At 38.1% G+C, this 15898-nt stretch overlaps 1 protein-coding gene across 2 annotated transcripts in view; it reads right to left on the bottom strand.

Moving 5' to 3' along the window:
• Nucleotides 1–15898, bottom strand: part of GLCCI1 (glucocorticoid induced 1) — a 53059-nt gene that overhangs the window by 35801 nt on the left and 1360 nt on the right. The gene's annotated exons all lie outside the window — the stretch shown is intronic.

Here is a 15898-nt window from a genome sequence, read left to right as displayed (position 1 = left end):
AACAGTTCCTGAAGATAGCCAACAGACTTCAGCATTCAGAAAGGCTTCAACAACATTAAGAAATCTCTAAAATTACAGACTGATTTTTTCAAAATTTCAGACTAAAACTCACCTGGCAAGGGTATGAATGGATTTTACTGCAGCAGTAAGTCAAAGGATTCTGTTGTTTTAGTGACAAGTGAGATATCTCATATGAAACTCAGCCCTACCTCCAGAATAAGCAAATAAGATCACAGCACCTAAGCAGTGTAATGTTACCTGAGGAAGTCATCTAGAAGTAAGAAAAGCAAGACTTATACTTGCAGCAAGGCAAAATACCTCATGACCACTGAGATTAGCTTGGTTGATTAGAGCATGATGATAATAATGCCCAGGTTGTAGGTTTGATCCCTGTATGGCTGTTCTCTTAAGAGTGGCACTCTATGATGCTTGTGAGTCCCAACTCAGAATATTCTGTGATTCTGTGTTACTTAAAATATGCCACAAGTTTTAATGGCATGTATTTAGGACAAATTGCTACACCATTCTAGTTATGAATGTTCCACAAAGTGACACAATGGTCCACCTGAATGCTACAGCTGGCAAAATTCAGTGTGATTCTACCTCCCAGCAGGAATCAACTAAAATAACCTGCATGAAATCATGATTCTGCATGCTGCATTGAGAGCAAAGAGAATTCTAGTTTTACCACCTAGACTGACTGCAAAAAGGTTTCCATTTCTCTGATAGCAAAATGTAATTCAGTAAGAGCCTAACACGACAGCTCTTTTGAAAAGGACAGGGGGCTCAAATAAAACCATCTGCTGCAGCTCTAAAATGAAGAGCTTGCATTCCCATCTAGGATAGAGGCAGCTAACCTGCACATAACTGAAAGCCATGTTCACAGTCCATTTTTAGCTTAAATAGCTTTGTGCCACATGTGCAAGGAGGAAAATCACCTGCAACAGAATAGCAAGACTGACAGCTAGCATTGGTAGCAGTAAAAAAACTGGTTCAGCTCAACCCACCAGAGCTCATCTGTCAACATCTTTTCTTCCCATGTTTCTTTCAACAGTTAGCAAATCCAGTTCAAATTTGGCCAGAACTTTTCCACTCACGTACTTGCATAGATAGAACTGATTTTAAAGGACTAAAATTATCCTGAGAATCTCAGATAACACAGACTCCTCTCAAACTGAGAGAAAAATATGAAATAAAAATAAAATTAATTCTTCTCTAAAACTAGGAGTATTGTCATCTCACTTTTGATGTGACTGCGACACTGTCCAGCCAAAAGGTTAAACAATATTCTTGCAGTAATTTCTTAATTTCTTTTCTTCAAAGTTCTTTAACTTAAACTACTAACCTGAGACCATGAAATATCAGTATTAAATTCCCCAATAATTTTCATGAGATGTCATTTCTCTTCAGTTTAGTTGCTAGCACCCTGCACAACCTTCTGGTCACGAGCTACTCATGAAATGAGTCCCAAGCTTAGGACTCATCCATTCCTGAAGAATTTCAGATTTTATCTAGGAAATAAATACTAACTTCAAAAGAATTTTCTCCAAAAATACTCTTGGGAAGACTCACTATGATAGATATCCCAATCTGCTTAAGACTCTTTTCAAGAGCCACAAAGTCAGAGTTCAAATAGTCTGGCCCAAAGGATATTCAGAGACTGTGTATACCACCATAAGATAGTATCAGATATTTCTAGGACATTCCTATCAGATCTGACATGAAATTTACAACAATCTACTAACCCAAGGAGATGCTGAAGTTCCTGTGTGCGTGCTTCTTAAATAATGAATTATGTGGGAATGCAGTCTAGGAAATGAAAAACTAGAAATGGAAAGCTGAATATTGAGGGATGGTGACCCAGAGTGAATGATGCCTGGCATCACTTAAGTCACTTCCCACAGCAGCTACTGATGACTGTCCTACACCTAATTAAAAGTCCCCTCTCCTGTTACACCTTGTAAAAGCATGAAAAAGGGATACCTTTGCTCTTGCTTACTTTGGACAGTGATTCCCTGAGTACCATAAAAGCAGACTTCTGGATTCAAGAGAACTCTGTCTCTGAAGAGTCTGGTCAGGAGAGGTTTGTTTGGGTTTATTTTGCTTGCTTTTTAAGCACGTATATAGTGACAGGATACTGATACCTGAATGTGTATCTGATTGGTCTCTCCTGCTCTGATTATATAGGTAGATGGTCAAACTGGTGCGTGTTTAATTTGCAGAACTTGTCTCTATGACTTTGCCAGGAAAAAGATTGAAAAATGGGGATTTAGAGGCCACTCTAAAAAAATATTTCAATCTTCATTCTCAAGAAGGCTTTTCTCTTGTAATTGGAGCCAAAATCTGTCATGAAAAAGATTAACAAGGGATTTGGGGTCCCCTGAAGTTTTACACCAGAGAAGTAAAGAGATCTATTGGCTCAAAAGACATTTCCCAGTTGCCAGTGACTGACGGACTTGTTTCTGACCCAATCTGCTAAATGGCTGCATGACTGCATTAACTGTTCAGAAAGGTGCAGAGCAACAAAGAGCATGTTGTTCGCCATGTACTGCTCATACAAAATAACAAAAAATGGGATTTTAAATAGGATCTTAAAAAAACCCACAGCACCCTTTTATGTAATTGAAAAAACATGAAATTACTGCACTCTTCCTTCATAATTTCAAATTAAATAGCCTAATCTCTTTAATAGCTTAAAACAAAACAAAATACTAACATTTTCAAACATTTAAAAGGTAGTACCATGCTTGCTACCAAAACTATAATTCTAAGAGAATATAAGAAGAGACAGTCTTTTCAAGTTACCTTCCAATACATCTGTAAAGTACTTTACGTTTCAGCTCCTTAAAACTTGTTTTCATTATGGGCACCACACTGGTTTTGGTTCAGTAGTATCAACTTCAGAAATTATGCCCCAGTTTCTATCTTTAAAAATCACAAGAGAGAATGACTAAAAATGAAGAGGGCTGACATTCTGAAGTTACTCCCCTAAAGAGACAGACAAAATCCATCTAACTTCCTCTCATCATGCTAACTGTAGGGAAGAATAAAGGCAGTACAGAGCAGCACCACAATCTAACCAAGGCTCCAACAACCAAAGCCAAACAAGCAGAAAGCAGGCTACTTCTTGAGAGTGAAGATCCTTTCAGAGATCCATGAATCAAATCCTTTCTACATCCAGAATTCTTTAGGGAGGGAAAAACAAAAAAAAACAAAAACAAAAACAAAAACAAAAAAAGAAACAAAAACAAAAAACCCAAACAAACAAACAAAAAAAACAAAAACAAAAACAAAAAAAACAAGAGGGGTGCCAGTCTTCCACACAGATCGTTTTACAGTCTGGTAGCCAGGGCCGATTTGGTTTTGTACCTGACAAGGCTTATGAGAATTCAGACCGAACTGCAAGAAACAGAAGTCTATCAAGACAGGACATCACCTATACTGGGAAAACAACATAAGACAAAACCAGCTTCTTCCTTCAAAGTAAAATTGTACACACACACTGACCCATAGTATGGGATTTAGGAATCAACTACATTGAGTTATTTTTCATAGGTATCACTAAGTCATCTGAAAAGGGAAGAGATCTTCTGCTTAGCCACTGAATCCAACCCACAGGCTAAGGCATTTCCTTCCATAATGGAGGTTTCATGCAGGACTCTCAAGGACACCTGGCCATACAGGATGGCACAGGGCTAGTATGGACACCAGGGGAAGCAGAACACATGGATGAATTTGTAAGGCATATTTCACTGGACCTGCAGTTGACTGAAAGCCCTGGTTGCCTATGCATGTATGTTGAAGCAAGGTCTCTGCCTCATGTCCCTTATTCCCTCCAACCAGAGGTACAGGTAAAACATGACTTTGAATATATTTCAGAAGTCAGATTTTGTCCACAGCAAAACTCCCCTGTTTAAAATTAACATTATCCTTAGAGATCAAACACAGAAAGAACGCTCTAATCTCTGTAAGAAAAGTAAACAAACCATATGGCAGAAAGTTTCAGCCCGCTAAAGCTAAACTATTCTTCTAACAAGGATTACTGCTGGCATGCATAGGACCTGTAGGATTTCATGGCACAAAAGCCTGCTTTGTTCAACAGATGTAGCCTACACACTTGCACTCTTCTAGCAGGATGACATGTAAGTAAAAAGCACTAATTCCAAACCTTCGCATTTTTGTGTATGTCACGTTTTTAGAATATATTTTTCTCTGTAAGATAATTATTTCAAATTTAAATACTACACAAATACCCAAACTTAGTATCATTCAATAAAGTGTTTGTACTATAAAGTTAAGACAAATTTGATTGGACCTCAGCAGCTAAGTACTTGGGAAAAAGCACACTGAAACAACCATCAATTAACTGTTGGACACTTCAGCAGATACAGAGGATTTCCTTTCTTTTAGTTCATTAATTTAGATCTGCTGAATCATCTACGCTATGTATCCAATATTGAGAACCAAACTGGGAACCAAGAACAGCATTAAAGCTTGGGGTTCCTGGGGTCAATATAAACACATGCAGTTGATTCAGTAACTGAAGAACAGTTTTTTTCAAATAAATTTGATGACTCTGAAGGGATTTTTTGTTGTTGCTGTTATAAAGACAATACTTAAAATTTAACAAGATGTAGAAAGTGAGGGTTTTGTAAACCTTTAATCTAATTCTTTCCATCAAAATGCAGCTGGACATAATAATGAATAAAACAAATCAGAAGGCACAACTCCCCATTTCCACAATCAAAATTCACAAACAACTGTAATCAATGCACAGAGGCTATACAATGCCATCATAATGATCACCAATTATTAGATAGAAAGCATGCTCCTTGCTAGAGCAAATGATACTAAACAACAATAATATATTTTTCTGGGAAAAAAAAATTGAAAATAGAAATGTAAAAGCAGATTAAAATTGATTGCCTAAATTAGCGTGCTCAACTTTGATGATTGAATAAATTATCTTTTCATTATCAGTTAAGACATAGAAACAAAGACTAGAAACAACTTCCTAAATCTGGAGCCCACTTCGCAGCTACCACAGACAAAACACAATCACTTCAAAACAGAGTACAGTCAGTATTACAGCAGCTATTTGTCATCACAACTCCTGCTGGGAAAAAAATCCAGGAACTTTTTTTTTCCTGATGGTTTTAGGCCTTCTTAGAGTTTAATATATAAATATTTACACTGTCAATCCAATCCACCCACTCATACCCTTCCTTGCTCACCTGGATTCTGACAAAGCAACTGTATTTTTATTCTGATTTTTTTTAGAATCACACAGTTAAACTCCTAACCTGTGAGTCCTTCTCTGAGTCAGCTCCAGTTTGACTTTACCTTTCTTGAACTGTGGAGCATGAAAAGAGTGTGCAATACACCATTCAATGCCTCAGCACCCCCAAGTGCTCTTCATGTAAGACCAGACCTGGGCCCAGATGTTTTTCAGTTACCTCATGTTGGCAGTACAGAGATCTCACCATCACCCAACTCCACCCTCCAGAATTTCCAAATGAGTTGCTCCTCCTGTGAGGAAAAGATACTCTGATCGAGTACAACCCCACATACATTAACTTCCACTTTTTACTTTTAAATCTAATTTTTTTTAATTATTACTTCAATTCCCATGGCTCTTAAACTCTTCTTGCATAATCTTCCTGTGCACTAATTAAACCTCTCAATATTCATCAATGGTTTCATCACCCTAATTTCAAAATTTGCCTAAACAGATAAGATCTACTTCCCATCTAGGAGATGAGTTTTCTTATCAAAATGACCAGGTTAGCATGACACCACTTGGAAAGCTCATTTTGCACTTTAACATTTCTCCCTGGCTTCTACCATCCCTTCCAATCTGAAGTGCCACCAATAGTTCTCCATACTTTAGAACTGGACACAACATTTTTAAAACATCAGCATTGCTGATATAGCTGCTATACTCAGGAAGTATCTATTCTCTAATGATGTCACTCTTACTAACAAGACTGCCTCAGAAATTTGAAGGTAAATGTCAATTTCTAAGTAGGCTCTTCCAGAATCCTGCAATAGAGATCTCTGAATTAACTTTACTGAAATATTCAACCTGTATTCATCACAATCCTGGTAATTCCTAATTCCAAATTATCCTTGTCCCTTACAATTTGGGGGATTTTTATCTTTCTGGGTTAAAAATCACCATCCTTATGGAAAGTGATTTCTTAGACTTTTTTTTCTGGTGAGTGCAAAGCATTGAATAAACACCTGTGCTATTTCCTCTGAGACTGTAGCTACTACTCCTTGGAGCTGACTTTGAAACCATACATTCTAGCAGATCAGTCTCAGATCATTCTCAGATCTTTTTTCCTTCATACCAAATGGTTCCAAGTTTTTCCTCATTTTTCAATCTGCATGTTTCTACTATCTCTTTTAAAGCACACAAAGTCCAAGCCTGTTCATGTTTTAGCAATTCTCAGCTAAGGTTCACCTTTTGATTGGTAATTGACATTCTTTTCTCAGTTCTTCCTGCTGTTTCGTGCAGGTGCTCTGCTTACTCCTAGCAGCCTTTTCAAGGTAAGTGTCCACGCAATCAGATCACATCCTTGAACATTTCTGATGTCTGAAAGACTCCAACAGTATTAACATTTTTCATTAAAACAGGTTCTCTGTTATTCAAGGCAGAGCAACCCTGTTTAGACAAATTTTCAAACTACTTTCTTCTGAAATCCAAAACTTTACTCCAGATGCATGAGTTTTAAAAAAACTTCTATGTAGGATTTTCTTCTTTTGCTGTATATACATGCAAAATTGCATGACTGAACAAAGGCTAGATCTAACATTTCTTTTCATGTACAGTGTCAGCACACCCATTTCTTCTGCTTCTGCAAATTTTGAGTTGTTCCAATTGGTAATTCCTATTTTCAGTGTGGCCAGTCTAAGTTTCTACTATAAATCTTGCAGTCAAAAGATCTCCCTGTATCCTTTGGCTTCATATTAAAGGCTATACACACCACTAAAGACAAATCATGCACCTCCAGTCATCTGAATAGCCTAGTTCCTTCTTTGGAGGAAATTAAGGTAGATCTACACAACACATTTACAAAATACTTTAAATAATATATGGACTGCATACTTTGCTAAACAACTTAAACAACTTCTTTTGAAAGAATGAGCCTCTCTTTCTACAGCAACACCAAAGTTTATTTGGATCTTCCATACAGACAATATTCTACACTGAGTATGTGTCTGCAGTCAGTTCCTTGTATGGACATTTTTCAAATACACATTACTTTTAAATATACGTGAGTTAATCACATTTTTGCCCATGAGAAATTTTTTCCCTTCCAGATTAGGCCTTTTCCTTGCTCCCTTTGAAAAGAACAGAAAGTATTTCAAATGTATTTTATGGTTTCTTTGTGGGTGAAGAAAACATTGCAAAGATAATTATTCCAGGCAGGTTATCAGGTATAACAAAGGAGCCACTGAAGGTGAAATAGCAGAGGAATCAGAGTATGGGAGAAAGGAAGTGTGGTATTCCACTATCAATTGCCACAATTAAGCAAACACAGCTATCAGTTAAGAATGAAGATTTTAAGACCTTGAACAGAAATTTACTTCTGTGAAGACAGCTTCTCCTTTAACCTGGCAGCTTCCCAGCTACTGTGTAAACCTAAGTCTCATTCTGCATTCTTCAGCAGTTAGCTGGTATTTTTAGAGTCACACTGGTCAAAGTCTGTTCCGGGACACAGCGTAAATCTGGGTTTAACTTTCAGCGAGCCGCTCAACTCTTCATTGCTTTGGAAAGCAGAAAGTTAAAATATCACATACAACAAAGATTTAGAATAATATATGCTGAATATGGAGGTGTAACACCTAGCTCACAGAGTCAAAGCTGCAAAGCCACTTGGTTTTCATAATGTACTGTCCAGGGCTCCAGATTCCAGAAAGACTGACTAGCTGGCACTCAGCACTGAGCTGGACTCCATGTGTGAGCACTGGACTCACCCAACCTTTCCAGGGCACAGATGGCACCACTGAGTACCTACTACAGCCACCACCATCTTCTTGTCCTACTGGGCTAGGATCTCTACCATGGCATGCAGAAGGAGTGGTACTGGGATCATGTTAAACACCTACAGAAATTCACAGCTCTTGTAGAGCTGGCTCCTCTAGGCTGTCTCTCTGCAGCCTGAGCTATGGGAACACAGCACAAAATTTTCAAGGTTTATCCAGCAACATTTCTGATCCAGCATGGATACAGCACTTCATCTAAGAAAAGCAACTGCACTGTTGTCCCCAAGAGCTGCATGTTCACAAACCTGGGAATGTGTATTTGCACTTAGGTAATCTGCTCCCTGATAGCCAACTTCTGACTTCATGGCATTTCACGGCAATTTGAAGTGGGGTTTGTATTTACAGACTACAACTAATTGAATTAGCTAGTAATTGAACACTGAATAACAAAAACTTGTTTCCTGGTAAGAACATGTTATTTCCAAATGATAGCTTGGTCTCCAAATGCTGACAAATGTCAAACAATTATTAGAGTTTAGTGGGGTTTTTTTTATTATTTTTGTACTGCAGCCTAAGCACCCATATTAAAATGTTTGGGGTTCTTTTCTAACTATGAAGACTTTTAAAAATGTAACAGACACCCGGGCAATCCAGCTAGCCAACCTTTACTAACTATTTCTTTGAGAACTCCAGAAGAGGCATTGTACATCAAAACAACTGAGATTAAAAGGCACATAATATAACAATACCCACACTGCCATACATTTAATCAGTTCACAACTGAGTAACTACTGTTACACAAAACATTTCTAGAAGACAGATTTACACTTACTATATAACATTAAAACTGATTTAGCTACAGAAATTAGTTTCAAATTCAAGTTTGAATGTCAGTCATCTTACAATGACCTGACAATCAGAAATAAGTATTAATTCCTGAAGTTCAGAAGTGTGTTTACAGCACAGCTTGATGCCTCGTGGTAAGGGCACAGGAAAGGAGGCTGAGGCCTTCTCCAAACAGGTGACTAGCATTGTTCAAGGAATGAGACACTTAAATTACTGTTCTTGTTTAGGCTATCTCTCAGCAGATTGAGATGAAAATATTCTAGAGAGGATATTAGATTATTCAAAAACCATGACAGAACTACTACCTATTGCTCTTGTGAGCAAAATAAAAGATACTTTCTTACAAGACACTTTCTTCCTAAAGAGGAAACGATGCCTAGTTTGGGTAAAGCTAGTTTCAAGTTGTGCAAAATAAACAGCATGTAAGAACCAATGCTGTTATTCACTGATGTGAGAACAACATCCATTGCAAACAGCTACTCCTCAATTTAACACCAGCAGCAGTGAAAGTCCTATAAACACCAACATCAGTGGCATCATTTATCACTGGGGCATACGCAACACTAAATAAGGAACCCTAACCATACAGTACTTTGCATTGAGGTTTCCAAACTCAAGCTCGTAACATTTCATGACCTCCTGGGAAGTATATACAATCTGCAAAGCAACAATATTTAATATGGAAAGCTAATTAAGAGATTGACTACTACAAAAAATGAAAACTTCCCATCACAACCTTCTTCACTGACCTAAAACAAACTGCTTAGGTTAATCCCCCATTTACAGGTTTTTTGTGCAGAAAACTGTTACAGCTTGAGTGCAGACACTCACACATTCTGGGTGCTTCTTCTCCCTGTCAGAGAAAGCTAATCTAAGAGGGTGAATAGTTTGGCAGGAATCAGCAGCAGCAGCTAGAAGTGCATGTAGCAAAGGAGGAGAGGTGAAATGAACACACCCAGGGCAGAGATGGTGTTGCAGGGCCTGAGACAGCAGGCTGAGTGAGGGCACTCCTCAACACAGCCACACCTGGCCGGCCTGTGCTTCCTTCCAAGACTCACTTCCAGGAGCTACACGCCTCCCTCTGTCCTACTGCCAGGAGACACTGTGGGAGCAGAGTCATCACCAGACAGTCCAAGGGGCCATGTACAGAACAGCTCTGGTCCTAAGGCCAGACTCACACAGCTGGGAGGGCAGGGAAGAGTTCCTGAAAGCACACGTTTTTCAGTTTCAGCCGTGGATGAAGGCTTCCACGGACACCATCTCAGCTTCAGGAAGGTAAGAACCGGAGAGCCCAACTCACCATTCCAAAGGATCACTATTACACCCTGGGTCATGGTACTCTGTGTGCTATCCATACTGCACAAGCCTCTGATCACTTTCTGCACCTCAGCATTTCAGGCCAACTCAAAACTACTTGTATGGTAGGGATGAGCTTCAGAGTCACATCAGATGGGAAAAAATTAAAGCATAACTGAAAGACTATCTCATTTTAGGGATGCGAATATACATTCAAAATTGTTATTCAGAATTTCATTATTAAGTACAAACGCCCATTTTCCTTCACCCTGATCTCCAATGCTCTTCATTTTGCAATGACCCAAACCTTAAAAATGGTGACACAAAGGAAAAGGTCATGATCTCAGGCTGACAAGTTGCTGTGATGTATTCTAATGATGAGATGTAAATAATATTTTACTTGCCTGGAAACGCCTTAAGCCATTGTTTAAGCACTACAAAAGCAGGCAGCACTGAAAGACTAACATAAACATCCATTTAAATACTAACACTAAAGCAAGATGATGATCATTGACAGTTAAATACTTGAGCACAATTTTCTAGTTATGTATGTTTAATATAGGGTCATTTTTTTCATCAATAAAAGATACTTATTAAAACATGCTAGTTGATGTTTAAACTCTACTATTTTAACAACTTCAAGAACATATGTGAAATCCATGAAGAACTACCTATTTTGTCAAGTGCTGGCAGCACTGTTCTCTACTGAAGTAACTGTCAACTGATTTAAACACAAACTACCATTTTTAAATGCAGGTTAAAAAATATTATCTTCTTCAGATGGAGATAATTAATCAACAGGTAAAGTCACATTTAAAATGTATTTTAGATATTCATTTATACTGAAACACTGAGAACCACATACTCTATTTCCAATACATTTTGCATAGTTTCAACTACTGCTTTCAAGTCTAGACTTAACTGAAACTTCAGAATTACTGCATCAGTTTTTTTTATTATTTTTTTCATAATGATATAGAGTAATAGCACAAAAGCCATTTTGAAAATAACTGGCTTTCCACTGTGAATTTTTGCAATATAGCAGTCTACACTTGGTGAACACTGCCTTTTTTGTAAGATTCTAAGATACATTCCACTGATGTACCCTCCCTGCATTTTAAAATACATTTTAAGAACCTCCATTCACCCCACTGCCATGGGAAAAAAACCAACAAAACAGAAACCATGAATTTCAGAAACCAAATTTCAGTATTTGCCACTGTTTTACTACGCACAGATGTTGGCAAGTAACTTCAGTTTGGCCATATGTAACACAAGAATTGCTTATGTGCAAAGAATAAGAATTAAAGGTCAAGTAATGATTTAAAACAGGTAGAATCATATACTTCTAAAGTTAGGGGGTTTTTTCCATTAAACAGGGGGGTTCTGTCTTCAAAGCTAATGCCTTGCTACAGCACTATTCAAGTTCAACAAAGAAAATACCTTCCTATTTTTTCTTCCTGCAGTTTAACACCTGAAAGAAGCTAAATAATTTGTTTTATAAAGCATTATTTATTAAAGACATTTAATACACCATTCTCATTTACAGTCATGTTAAAACATGTAGCTAAAAAGGCTCTGAGTTCAGGACAACTGGATCAAATTCAGCCAGGGTCTTTTATGTCATCATATTATATTCCAATGAAAGCTATTTTGGGAAGTGAGAGGGACAAAGCTGGAGCAAAACTGTTTTGGCCATACAGTTATGGGAATACCACATTATTCAGGGATCAGGAAATAGGAAGCGTCACAAAAATTACTTCCTTACCTACATTTGCTAGAAATAAAGGCAAGATCTTCTTGATCTCTGGTATAAATGCTTATGATGACAAAATATTGGACAGCTTGAATCCAGGATATTAAAATAGTTCTACCTTTTGAAGTACAAATTTTGGATGTTTTTTTTTAATATTGATATCCCTTACAAGTCTAGAGATCAACAATATTGTTTGTTTTACTCCACTCCTAATTCCACTAGCCTAAAACCAGATATATATACTTCTTACACTGAACTGGGTTATGCAGTTGTTTTGCATCCTTTGTAATTCCTTTCTCTCACTCATGCTGGCAAATCTTCAGGAGTTATTTTGGGAAGTAAAAGACACTGGGAACCTTTAACAGCCAAACTGATCACAGTATTTTTCATACGTCCTTAAAACTAACGTTTGTCTTTAACATTTGGAAATGGAATGGCAAAAAGTTTGTTCTATAAAATATGTAAGTGAAAGTTAGAAAAATATGAGGCATATTTCAGTACCATATGAGTTAAAACTAAAATCAAAGCATTTGGTGAGAGCAGTGTTGATTTTGAATCATAGAAGTAATTCACACCCTCCTTGTATACAAAATATTAATGTATCATGAAAAAAAGAAACTAAACAGGAAACCCACTCTGATATTTATACAAGCTACTTTACATAACAGCAGACACTGCTGATTTTATCCAGGTAAGGCAAGGAGGAAAACAAGTTGCTTTTTTCTTTAAAAGATGTGTCCACAGGCAAATAGGAAGTTTTATTTGACATGTCCAAGGGTTTGGCTTTTTTTGATTACTACCAGAATATCCTTTGTCATAAACCACACAGCTTCAGATTCTGTTGACATTACTTTTATGCACTCAGAGATCTAACAGATATATTCCCTCTAAGAAAACCACGTGTTGTTACATTCAACTAGACACTTTTTCCACTGCCAGCTCTCCAAAACATGAACACACACTATAAAAAATATCTACTAGTAAGGAATAAACACATTTCAAGAAAGAGGAAAGAGAAAGAGGAAAGGTGTAGACTTGCACATTGCAGATTTATCCAATGATACCACGTTTTCCCCTCTTTTTCTCTCTTTTTTGAGCACCTTAAAAATATATATCTAACATTCACGATTTCTCACCCATTCAGCAACAGTACTCACCAAATACTGCTACTGGCATTGATGGCTTGCTAACAACTACAAGTCCTCAAATTTGCTTAAAAGAAAATATCATATTATTGAAAGTTTCAGTCCTAAAAACACAGGGTGTTGCTACACAACAAAAACCTTTTCAATATACTAGAAAGAAGGGGTAGAAAACATGATGATGGGAGAAAAAACAGACCCTGCTGCTTTCATTCATGTAGTAGTGATGTCAGCGCCTGCAGTGGTAGCTGCTCTGACCTGTGGAGGCTCAAAGCTGGAGTGTTTGCACAGAAATCTCCTTCATAAAGGAACCTCTAGCAAATCACTAAAATATCCACACAAAATGGCTTAGCAGGATAGCCAGTTCAAGGCAAAGATACTGAAAAAGGCTTAAAGGAGGTGGGGAAGGGACAGGTGTCTTAGGAGAATAACATCTATCCACCAGAATCATAAGCAGTTTCCAGAACAAGCATCCAAGTCAGACTGCAGAGCCAAAGACAAACACATCTCCTGCACTGGTGAGAAAAACAACAGGATTAAACCTCGAGCCTAAGCTCACATTTTACAGCAGTGGGAAATGGCTTTGAAAAACTGACAAAAAAACTTAATCAAGCCACTTCCCCAAGACTTGCATACTGATAACAACTATAAATAGCTGGAGTAGCATTGTTTAACGAGCCACAGCAAAATGGTCCATGTCTGAAAATGGAACATTTAATTTTTTCTTCAAGTCCTCCATTATTACTGCAGTAGTCCTCCAGCTCAGTAATCAAATTTCTATACACTATTATCACCATACAGACTACAAACATGCTTTTAGCGTCCACACATCATTTACTAAAACGCTGAGAACAAGCAGAGAAACAAAGACAAAATACTGTCCCATGGCATGGAACTATATTCCAAATTGTGTAAAAACACCTCTAGCTTTGGGGGGGGGGGGTGGAGGGGCAGACGAAGGGGAGGTTTGGTAACCTTTTTTCATTTGCAAGACTGAAGAAATAGAGTATCTTATTACTCTTGCCCGCTAGAAAATGGTGCCTGTATTTCAGTAAAATAAAGCTGTTGACGTGTGCAATTGTGGTCATTATTAGGGCGATCACGTTGTTTTCATTCATTCATTCAGGATTTGCTAAAGGATGTCAGCTTCTGCAGCAGCAGCTGGCTTGACCTGGAGGAGGGGGAACGAATTCTTTGCAGTGCATACAGATTACAGGGAGCATTTCTCGACGGACCGTTTATGATTTTATACACTGCACTCATTAAACCAAATCAAGCTCTGTGACGCAGTTCACCAGGAGGCAAGCTCAAACAAGTCTAATGACAGAAAAGTCATTCAGCACTAATTTATAGTCTGATTTATTAAGGCTAAAATAGCCCACAGATGAAGAAGACTGAAACCACTTTCTAAAATTAAAATTTCCCCTCCAACAAAACAATCACACACATTAATGAAGTACTTCACAGCTTTGCAGTATTTTTGTGGCTTGCAGGTAACTGCCCATATTGCTCCCTCTCCAATACACCCTAAGCGTAGGCTTTATACACTGCACCACTACAATGTTTTCCTCCGAGTTCCCATAATTAAACAAATTTACTGCTCATCATCAGCACTATCACTACTCATGCACACAGATATTTTAGTTTTTTCTAGTTTCCCATTAGCATTTTCCAAAGGGTTGAGGCAAAAAGGGAAATCGACATTTAGTGCTCCATACAGTCAGAAAAATATGATCTTTAAAATTTTAAATAGAGCTTGAATGAATCAAAACCACAGAAGCTCAGTTCCATTTTCAAGCACGCAAAACCCTCTGCAGAAATAGACTCTTTTTGGAAAATACATTACAAAGTATCTCTGGTCAGATTATAACACAATCAATTAGGTCATCTGCATAAGCAGATGCATAGGGCAAATTAACTCCATTTGTAACTGGCAGTGACATTTTGCTCATTTGTAAAATGCTGCCCCAACCTAGGACAATTCTGATGACAGATCTGCCCAAGTTGCAAGTACTACAGACAGCAAGGGTTTACTACACATAAAAACTGAAGAGGAAAGAAGGTAAGATTCCACTGCTACAACACACGCTGGCATCCAACACAGACCACAATTTGCCACAGAAATCACACACAGTTAAGACTTATGGAAGGGACAGAAAAAAAGCAAGTGGTATTGAACCACGGAAAGCATTCCCAGAAAGAGATGATGTGCGATACCTGATAGCTACAGCAGGACAACATAAAAAGTGCATTTAGTCCAATTCATTCAACTGCTCAAGTGATGGGGGAAGGCAGAAGGGAGTGGGGGAGGTAAGATGGCCACTGCACTTTAACACATTCAGTAATTTAACAGACAACCTGACACAGGTTAAGTTGGACTTGCTGGGGATCAATTTTACATTTTAAACTTTACAGGCCTGTTTTGGCTACACGGGGGTTGGTTTGTAGTGGGTTTTGTATGGTTGAGTTTTTTACAGTCCCAAGGATTCAGTACTAAGTATCACAAGGGACAGACTTGTTTTTAAGCACCTCAACATGGGAATTTCCTTGTTTTGGAGTCTGCGCTGGGAAACATCACATCTTTTAACCTGTGATCTTACAAAAATGCAAGTCTTTTAGGAAACCGAGCTCTGCAGAAAGCAAGAGCATTTGAGGCTTGGTTTTAACACACACTTCAGAACTGGGCTGTGACACCCCAGATATAAATCTAACTCATTATCACCCCTACTAGATAGTTACAGCTGGAGACAGGGAAGCGGGTTAATTTTAGGCTCGCTTCCCTGTTGCACACCTCCGCTAACAGAGCCCGAGGGCAGAAGCGGCAGGAGCAGCTCCATCGGAGCCCCCGCTGCTCCTCCGCCCGGGG

This window comes from Melospiza melodia, chromosome 1 (assembly GCF_035770615.1).
Source record: "Melospiza melodia melodia isolate bMelMel2 chromosome 1, bMelMel2.pri, whole genome shotgun sequence".
NCBI classification, from domain to species: Eukaryota; Metazoa; Chordata; class Aves; order Passeriformes; family Passerellidae; genus Melospiza; species Melospiza melodia.
This window is presented reverse-complemented; position numbering and strand designations above follow the sequence as displayed.